The 10513-nt window shown below is 47.7% G+C and overlaps 1 long non-coding RNA gene across 1 annotated transcript; it reads left to right on the forward strand.

Annotated features, from left to right (window-relative positions):
• The first annotated feature begins 790 nt into the window (after positions 1–790).
• On the forward strand, positions 791–9948 carry LOC149915779 (uncharacterized). Its single transcript, XR_016471751.1, has 3 exons — positions 791–1358; positions 8841–9021; positions 9620–9948. It is a non-coding gene; the product is annotated as an uncharacterized LOC149915779 (long non-coding RNA).
• Positions 9949–10513: the final 565 nt, after the last annotated feature.

The raw sequence follows: 10513 nt of genomic DNA on the forward strand, positions 1-10513 counted from the left end.
TGCCAAGGCCAGATGGTGTTTGTGAGGAGCTCCAGGTCCCAGCTGAGTGCTGCCCGGCGAGATGCACGCAGGAGCTGCCGGGCAGCCGGCTCTGCCAAACCCACGGCATATGCTGCGCCCAGCCCTACACCTGCTGGTGGGCAGCCGCTGCGCGCTGCCGGCGTAAAGGAAGGAGGAAAAGCACAGCCCCATCTGGAAGGAAATTAACGGATAAACAACAGCGGTGAAACCCCCAACATTTTTTTTTTAAAGTGTAAAATTGAAGAGTATGCAGAGGGAGTCGGAAACAGCAGGGAGAGGTGCCTCGGTGCTGGGCTGAGGTGGCCAGGCAATGCCCACGTTTGCACCAGCACCCCAGTTTTCACCAGGACCCCCATTTGCGTATGCACAGGCCCACCAGCCCCAGCTAAATGTGCTGAGAATTGCTGGGGGATATTTGGAGAAAACCCCAAATGACCACGAGCAAAATTGATGGGGGAATAGACTTCCTGCCTACTTTGTATTTACTTTAAAACCGTGCACACTCCAGGCTCGAGTCTGTAATTTATTGAAAGGAACCAGACTGGAAACCAGATTCACACTGTGAGTAATTTCTAACATCATTGCCATCTATCACCGGGAGACAGGGCACTTTGTTTCTCTGAAAAATTATTTTTGTAGTTGGCTTAGTAACAACAACAATTATTATTATTAATATTAATAACTACTTGTGTAAGGCCTTTCATGTGCTGCTTAGGAAGGGTTCTGCACATGGGACAGTTGTGTTGGCTGCGCCTCCTGGGAAGGGAAACCAAGACACAGACTTGGCCCCTGCCTTGCTCAGGTGGACAGAATTTCTGCTACATTTGCTGTGCTGGATGGGTAAGACTTTTGTTCTTCCTGTCCTGGAGCTTTGTTCTTGCTGAGAGCAGAGGCACATCAGCAGCGCCAGTGATGGGTTGTGCCTCTTGGCAGGTCCAGAAGTGTGGTACAGCATGAGTTTTCCCCTCTGCTGTTCTCCAGGCTGCATCTCTACAGCATGTCCAACCCAGTGTTGGGAAGCCTCTTAGAGCCCAGTGTTGCCAGCCCTTCCCTGTGGGTATCTCTCAGCATCACCATCGATGTGCTGCTCTCCTTAACGAAGGGCCAACTCTAACCCAGCAACTACATCTGACCAGGCTTTGCTGTTGAGGTGGGGAAAGCTCAGAAACACGTTCTGCCATTGCTCTTCTTCCTCCCTTCCCTCTTCTGAGTCCCTCTCCAGGTCCCATCCACCCACTTGCCACCAGCATCCCTAGAGGCCATGCTGAGCATCACTCCATTGACCTGACCCCACTGCCAGCCCGTGCTGCCATTCAGACTGCTGAAGTCAAATTAGGGTAAGTGGTTGTATTACACTGACCTATACCTTGTCAATCTTTACATCATTCAAAGGCAATTTAGCCTGCTCATTCATAACAAGAGCCTATTGATTGAATAATCTCTGTTATTAGTGTTTGGGTGGAACTCGCTCTGCTTTATTTTATTATTGTTTTCGCTGGCTGCAACCTGCTGCTATTCTGCCCTGCTGAATCTGCTGCTGCAATTGCAGCAAAGAGCAGGGGAAATTCCTTGATTAAGCCTTGCAGAGATTATTACAAAAAAAGGCCTTTTTACAAATGCACATATTTCAGAAGAAATGGCATACAGAAGCAGGCACGTGTGAGTTCTCCGAATCCGCAAGCACAATTTATCCTTGCAGGTCAATAGCTCATATTGTCTGCTCTGCCAAATTGTTCAAACATATATAATGCTCTCAAAACATTGCTTAATTAGATTCTAGAGAACATTGACACACAAACAAAAGATATTAATATCGAGGATTTCAGCATCAAATGTAGTTTGCAGAGATCAAAGAACACTTTTGGTGCAAAGAGGTTACGAGTGTGACAGGTTGTTTCTCCGTGAGGAATATGACAAGAGGGGAAGCAGTGATCAGGGAGCAGAGGGAGGAGTATGAACCCGTGATGGGGATGGGGAAGAGAAAGAGAAAAAGGAAGATAGCTGGAGAGCAGGGCAAGCACCATCCTTCTCTTGATGAGCTGAAGTTTGAGAAGGGATGGGTGGAAGGTAGAGGTGGCTGCACAGCGCCAGCCAGGCATGGCACTGTGGGAGCAACGAGATAGAAAAGGGGACAAATAGAGTTAACCCTTGCCTGTGTTGAGTTATACAATGTGCCATACCCATCTTGGTCAACGGGGTCTTAAATCAGCTCATCCACTGCACTGGGAGCAGAAAATGACTGTGCTGTGGTTACCTGGATCAGAAGTAAGGAGCTGGGAAGGAAACGTGGGTTGTGTGTGTCGGAGCACAAACAATAAGCCAAGGGGAAGTCGATAAAGCCAACTTAAAATACAAATGAATGGAAAAAAATAAGCCAAAGCTGTATTTAATGTCAATATTGCTGCAGTAGTTTAAGAAATCATGAATAAATAAAAGGAGATAGCAGTCCCAAGAAGGCACCTGTGAAAAGTATTTTCTTCTCAAGGCACACCAACCGTGTTTCTCGTTTGCTTTGATGGGAATCATGTTTGCAAACTCGTGTGCATTGAGAAACAGGTAAAATTCAGTGATTAAGGCTTGTTTTGACACAATTATTTCCTTGTTCTCCTGGAAAACATTAACTTCTCTTTCAGAAGTGTTTCTCCTACGGAGTACTCGCTATATCACAGCCACCTGCCAAGTCCACTGTAGATTCTTCAGAAATATGCTGACATGTCAAGGACCAGCCTTTTAAAGTGTGGTTAATTTGTGGCATTACAGATGAGTCTCCCCCTCTTGGACTTGTCCTGCACTGCTGCAGACTGTCCATGGGGCTCCTGGCCAAGGAAGGCTCCATTGATTTTTCTAGTTGGAGAGTGCATCGTATTACCCCATTTATAAAGTTGGGAAGAGAGGAAACGGCATGAAGATGAGCTGCATATTCCTGGCACAGAGGACTTGCTATTAGGCCCAATTCCAGAAGATCGTTTCAGCATGTGCTTTCTGAAACATCTTATTTTTATTAGGCTCTTCCATTAGGTAGGTCCTTAGTTATATGTCAGGAGCAGAGAGCAAGAAATTTGTCTGTCACTGCCACGGTACGAAGCCTCCAGAGTCTGCAATAGCATCCTTAATATCCCCATAAAAGTGCATTATTTGTCTTAAAAAATAACTCCAATTATTAAAATCAAAGTGAGAGCTGTAAGGAATTGGCCAGGTATAGAGCTTTTAGTATGTTCCGTTATGTGCCGTTTTTAGCCCAAATTTAGCTCTTCTTTTCTCATTACCAGCAAAACCAACATCTTTTTGAGCTTTTTCTTCTCCAAGCCTTGATGATTGTGGCTGTTGTGCCAAAGCATGGTGTGTATGATGGGTCCCCCAACACACTGGGAGGACGGTGCAGAGAAAGCCAAGAGCCTCTCCATTTCTTGCTGCCACAATCTGCATCTCCTTTCAAGCCCAGATATGGAGATCACAGCCCATGGGGTTCTGTTTGTGTAGCGCCTATTCTGGTGTGATACAATTTTTGGCTTTGCTCTTCGAGTGGTTGACAGTTCTGGTTTATCTGCCCCAGGGAAACGATTAGATTGTTGTGAAATGGCATGAGTGCTATCAGAAGGAAAAGGCAAGAAGAACGTTAATGGTCTGTAGAAAGCACAAGAGACCCATATCAACAGGTATTTCAGAAAGGCATCAGGAAGCTATCCTCCTCTTTATCAGCAATATTCCTCCTTTGCTCGGGAGCTGATGCCCAGTGCCACCAGAATGGCAGCGCTGGGACAGGGCTGACTGAATGTCCCCATCACACTCCTGTCCACTGATCCGTGAGTCCTGGCAGCACATGGCCCTTTTATCTCACCCTCCTTCCCTTTGTTTCTGGCTCTGGTTCTTTGTTTGCATGATTTTTCTTTCCTTTTTTTTCCCTTCTGTTTACATCCATCATTCCCCTCCTCAGCTCTCCTTTCCCCATCCTGAGGATTCCCATCAGTCCCCTTCAGTGATTCCCTCTTTCCACCATCCTCATCCCCCTTCCCTCCATCACAGCCCTATCCGCTCCTTCCCTTTCTCTTCCCGCCTGCAATTAGCACTAATCAGATACCTGAGCAGCTCTGCAATGTTATTAGTGGCTCCCACCTCATCCCAGGGGACATGAGCAGAGCTGGACAATTAGGCTTTGCTGTGCAGCCCCTGCTCTGATCAACACAATACCCAACACCGAGCAGTTGGCCAACGAGCATCCTTGGCCACACGCACCATCCCAGCCCCACGCCTGCCCCATCCCGTGCCCTGGCTCTGAATAGCCCCATTTTGGGGCTCTTTGGGGTTCTCTTGTCTGGGACACAGCCTTTCCTGCAGGATTGATGCATGGTGTTGGTTGCAGAGAATTTCCCTGCTCACTCGGTAGCACGGCGCACCCCTCCTGCTGCTGGATCTATGAGCTGTGTGTGTGTTTTGTAATTAAGCAGTTAATTGCACTGGAGTTCTTGATTAGCTTTGGGGGATGGTAATGTTCTAGCAGGATGAGATGTTGTGTACAGTTCAGAATCATTTACAGAAATTGGAGCTAATTTTGCTGTCTGTGCTTATTACTGCATTAATTTAATTTGGGTTGCTTTTAGCTCATTAACACATCTAATTAATTCGTTGACATCACTATTAAGATGTCTCTTTGAAATTGGCGTCTCCAGATAATCAGGATGGAAGAGGCTGACAGATCAGGCGCGAAGCTGACTGGGAAAATGGGAAAGGGAAAAAAAAAGAGGACGACTAATGAATTTTCCATCAGAATCGCACGGTTTGTCAGAGTTGGTATCAGGGAGGCAGAGACGGAGCTAGCGAGACAGAGGAAGGGCGCGAGAGACAGCGGTGCTAAAGGGAGATGCGCTCTTTCAGAAATATTCTATTTGTCAGAAGGACAAGCAAGACGTGTGAGAGGACAATAATTATTCTTTAGTGAATCGGCATTGAGGCTGGCTGCGTGTTTCTTTGCTAATTTTCCTCTCTCCCCATTTTTCCATCCTGGCTGTTGGCACTGCAGGGCTGCGGTGCTCCCACACCGTCCCCATAGGGCTGAGGAGTGGCTCCAGGGGGGACAGCAGCCAGCGTGGGGTGGAGGGGCTGGACAGACAATTGAAGGCAATTAAATTGCTGTCATTTAATGAGTTAGCACACACCAGCAGAGCCCTGCTATCTGTACGCTCTGTTTGTGAAATAAAAGAGCTTAGCTTAAACCTGCCTTCAATGGTGCTTAGCTGGCAGACGAGAGGTGATGGCCTCAAGTTGTGCTGGGGAGGGTCAGGGTGGATAGTAGGAACAATTTCTTCTCAGGAAGAGCTGTGATGCACTGGCACTGCTGCCCAGGGAGCGGTGGGCTCACCATCATGGAGGTGTTCCACAATTGCAGAGATGTGGCACTGGGGGACATGATCAGTGGGATGGGTTGGGGTTCTTAGAGGTCTTCTCCTAATGATTCTGTGGTTCTAAGAGCATCTTTTCTGGCAGTCTTGGTTTGCCCCACCATTGTCAAATTGATGCACCCGTGAAATACAGAGCATGCAGGTGGGTCTGTTCTCCTACCTGTGACATAGGAGGAAATAACCAAAGTGCATTCCCATGGCCTCAGTCTAAAGAAGCCCGAGCAACCCTTTGGCCCTTGCACGTGAGCCTCCCTCCATGAGGACCGTAGGGTGATGTTCTCCAGCGTGAGCTGCAGTTCCCACCTGGGGAAGAGAAGTTTGCTCCAGTTTCCTTTCAATTTCATTCGAGGGGAGAATATTAGAAGCTCCACTCTTTAGCACTTCATTAAACACTTTAGTTTAATAGCATCCTCCGGGGAATCCCAATCCAGACCACGTGAGCCAGGAGTAAACAGCTGCATCAATTAACCCCGTAATCTCAAGGGTGCTATTAGAAGGTGAGATACCCTTAGAAAGTGCATATGCCTGCAATTAGGCTTAAAATACTTAAGTGTCAATAGCTTTAGTTATTTGCGTTCTCTGCTATTGATCTTGCTTATGTTTTCCACATTAAACAGTCTTTCTTATTTCGTCAATAAATTAAGTGCTGTTTAGATTTATTCACTTTTTCTATTACATGGTGCAACCTCTTGAGCTCCTGACCCTAGCATGGCCCTGTCTGAGGCTCAGGGCTCCAGCCCTCCTCCTGCCAACTTCATGCTCGTTCCAGGAGCTGGGGAAAGCAGTGCTGGGAAGAAGAGCAGGACTGCTGGTGTAATCCAGCTGGGGATGCTGGGGCTGAGTTTGCTGGTTATGTCACTTTCCACGTTTGCTTTCTTTGCCTAGGTCAGATTTTGAGTGATTCTGTCTAGAGCCAGGAGTTGGGCTCAGTGCTGCTTATGGATCCCTTCCAACTCAGGATATTCCGTGACCCTAGGATTTAATGATTCAAGGGGATCTCAGGAAGCTGTCCACATCATGATGTTGCACAAAGGACTCAGGGAAGGGGCAGGATCCACGAGGCCATGCAGAAGATGGAATCCTCTGTGGCTTTTCTTCCCAGGGAAGGTTTTAGGGAGAGTCCTGCACCCTCTGAAGTCGGAAACGGCACAATCACTTTCTCAGAGAACTGCACAAGGTCCATTTTTTTCTTTTTCTTTTTTTTCCCATTGGTCATCATGGCGTTTCTGAGCTTTGCTTATCAAACATTGTGGTGTTTTAAGAGGAATATGGGTGAAAAAAAGGGGCAACTGGGTATTTAAAGAACAGGTTTTCTGATAGCTTGCAATGTTCAGTTTGCTGCTTGCCAGGACTTCTCAACTTCCTTAGGACCTGCCCATCTGCTTTGCAATACTGGATGCAAAATGTTATTTTTATCCAGGACTGAGCATAGCCCAACAGCCCTTGTTGTTACAATTAAGCTATGTGCTACTTTCCATAACTCATTAGCCCTTTAGCTTCTGGATTAATTCAATGTGCAAATAACGTCACAAATTGAATATTACTGGACTTCTATTGAGTACTAAGCGGCAGTAAACGCACATTGCTGTGTCTTCGTTCTGCTTTGCACAACGGTGTTTTGTTCAGCAGCTCGTTAGCCTCCTGGGAGCTCAGTGCCTTCTTTCCATGCTGGTGTTTTTTTTTTTTTGTGGGATAACCCAGATATTAGAACAGCAACGATTGCATGGAAAAGTGGGGATAGGCAAAATGAAGCTCCTTTACCACATCTAGCTCTTATACGGCTTTTGGGTGGGATTGCTTAACCCAGCCTAGGCACCCGTATTACTGAAGTGCAGAAAAGCAAGCTTTGCTATGGGTGTCAGCCAGAGATCCCCATGGGATGCCAGCACTGCCCCGGGGCCTTGGGCTGGGTTTGGGGCTGAAGGATTTGCGATGCCAACACACTCCCAAAGCTCCAAACCTCAAACGTGGCAGTGGTGCCAACGTGGGGAGAATGGCTCCATGCCATGGGAGCCTCCACAGCACAGCTGAGCTGATGGGTGCAGCTTTCTTTTAACGCGCTGGAGTGGAGGCAAATTTCAATCTAATAATGTAAAGCAGCAATAACCATTATAATTAATTTATATAAAAGACATTATAAAATTACACTTGGTGCATTTAAATCCCATCTAGGAGCAATGGTCGTTTTCCAGTTAAGCTATGGGCTGTGCTAAGGCAGACGGGGAAAGAGGTATTTCAATATTTTTTATAATTTTATATTCTTCCTAATATCTCTCATGCTAATTTCATTATGCAAGACAGTCAGCACAGTGATGTAATTATTGAAAAGTAATTTTGCAATAAATGGATTTAAATGTGTTCGAGTCCACTGTAAATTCAATCTCTCGGTAGAGGTGGATTGAACAGGCAAGGAGAAAGGGAGCTGGGACAGCATGGGGTGAAAGCTGAGAAGTCCTGAGCATCCCACGTCGAGCATCTGCTTACAGCAAGCAATAACATCCACTTCAGATGGAAACTGCTCCCAGAGCCGTCCTCCCTCCCCCTGAGCACCCAGAGCTGCTGCTCACAGAGGACCTTCAAGGTGTGGGAAATTTGGGAGATGTCTCAGAGCAGAGCATCGCTGGCGCTGTGCTGCTCTCGCAAAGCAGGTCCTGTGTGGGTGCCTTAGTCTGGATTAAGGGCTCAGTTACTGGGCAGGGACATGAGGATATTCCTCTGCATAAGACATGGGAGATGTGATTTCTATTCCTGGCTCTGTCAGAGACTTCCTGCGTGATACTGGGCAAGCGGTATATCATCTCTGTGCTTCCATTTCCTCACCCACACAATAGGGATAAGGAGTGCTTCCCCAGCTCATCGGTGAAATTAATGTAACATATGTAAAGTGCATGTATATCCCCAGATGAAAGGTGCCATTGTAATAATATTCAAATTATTATGGAAAATAGATAAAGCGACCAACCCCTGCTAAATGATCGTCGGGCTTTTCACCAGATTCATGAGATCCACGTAAAATGTGATAAGAAAACCTCAGATGTCAAGTGGTTTAGAGTCAGACTCCGCTCGGGAAGCAGAGCTGGCTGTGCCTTTTAAGTGGAGGATGAGATAGCAGTGAATTTGGGACTGGGGAAGTGGTAGCCCTGGGTGAGCTGCCTGGTTTTGTGGATGCTGCTAGAGGGGAAACTGAGGGCTACACCTCCTGATGGCCAAATGAGACCCAGGCACAACTCAGTGATGCTGAAATCAAAGAGGAGAAGCAAGGATGAATGAGTTTTTTGCATCCTAGCAGCTGCACACATTTAGGATATCTCAGAAAGGTCGTGTGTGGATGGCAGTAACAAAGGGCAGACTGAGTGAACTGGGACAGTGTTCACTTAACCCATTAGACCTTTACCTCTGGGTGAGCTCTGGTGTCACTTATAGGGCATTGGCTGACACTGCAACAGGAAGATGTGCAGGTCTATGGACCACAGCAGTGATGTCTCTTCTCCCACGTCCTTCAGACATCTCCCCTTCTCCACAGCTGCACCACAGGGTGTGCTGGGACAGGAGTAGGACCTCTGCCCTGTAAGCAGCATCCGTGCTCCTTGCAATAGGGCTGCAGGTGAGCAGGGATGGTAATAGGCTGAAATGTGTTCTCTGTGAAAGCTGAAACCACTGGGCCTCATGGAGCATCCTTCCTTTGTCAGTGAGGTCCTAAGACCTCACTGGGGCCCTAGGAGCTGGGCTGGGAGTTACCTGAAACCTGAACTAATGGAGGTTTGACCCTCACACTGCTGTGTGGGTTTCTTCTGGCACTGGCGTGCAGTTGCCCAGCACCAAATGCTCAATTATAGACAAAATTGAATTTACAATTTGCTTTTGGGCAATGTGTAAATTGGCCCTTCATTGATTATTAATGAAGTGCTAATTGCTCTTTGCAACCAATTTTTATGCAAATGCTATTAGTGCTATTTGCACAATCCTGCAATTTACAGTTTTACATTTGCAGTGGCCGGGTGAAAAGATGCGAGAAGATGACAGCTTGTCCTGAAAGAAAACAAAGAGGGGAGGGGGGGGGCGAGCACAAAACTTGCAAAACTTGGAGCAGCAAAATAACACTATTAGAGATGAGAAAACATTAAAAAAAAAAAAAAAAAAAAAAAGCAACCAACAACCCAACACTGAATAAACAAACCCTCTCTCTTTATTGATTGTTACAGATTCAGCGTTGACAGGGGTTGTTCCGAATGTAACAGGATCCCGTGGCAGATGTAAATCAGACTGCAGGCATTTTCCTCGTGTTTCATGAAGGAGGTCAGTGTGGGGGTTTGCCTGTGAAAACGTGGATGCGGGGCTGCCAGCATCACCAGGCAAAGCTGGGTGCTCCCTCGGTGATGCTTTGCAAACCAAGCGTGGGCAGCACAGCCATCTTCTGCCACCCTTTGGACCTCCCATGGCCTCTGCATCGTGCCGACACCTCGCTGAGGCTGCCAAGAGCTGCATTTCGGCCCAGGAGCTCTGCACGAGGAGGCTGGTCCTGTAAAGCAGAGCACTGCAGGTCTCACTTGCAGGTGGGCAGTGCAGGCTCCCAGTGAGGGCTGTTGGTATGTTGTGGGTCCAGGTTCTTCAGAAGCTCTGGGTGTTGCTTCGTGCTTCACAGGGAGCCTTTGAAGTCAGCCTGAGCTCCAAGCCATTCCCTAATTGCTTCTCCTTTATCAGACAGGCTTTCAATGAACTTCACGGAAGGTGCTTGAGGCCAGAGCAGCCCCACAGGCTGCCAAATGACAGGTGCTACTGGGGGTGACTGGGTGAGCCCTGTTTTTTAAAACATAAAGATGTTTCTTTATATTTGGGTAGGGACGGGCTGCGGTCACCCGAAGAAGCAGCAGGCAACCTCCGTGCGTTGGGATAGCACAGCTCAGATGGGTGAAAACAAATGCAGCGTGGGGAGCCTCGAGCAGGGAGCAGAGCTGGTGGGTGTCCTCGCGGAGCCGTGAGCGTTGGGGAGCAAAAGACAACATGAAAGCAGCCGCGAGGCTCGCAGCGCTGCCTGCCCGCTGTAAGGCCCGGCACGGACACTGCGTGGCACTCTTCTCCGCAGCACCGCGCCCGGA

The sequence above is a fragment of the Phasianus colchicus genome, chromosome 16 (assembly GCF_987193195.1).
Source record: "Phasianus colchicus chromosome 16, bPhaCol1.hap1.1, whole genome shotgun sequence".
Taxonomy (NCBI): Eukaryota; Metazoa; Chordata; class Aves; order Galliformes; family Phasianidae; genus Phasianus; species Phasianus colchicus.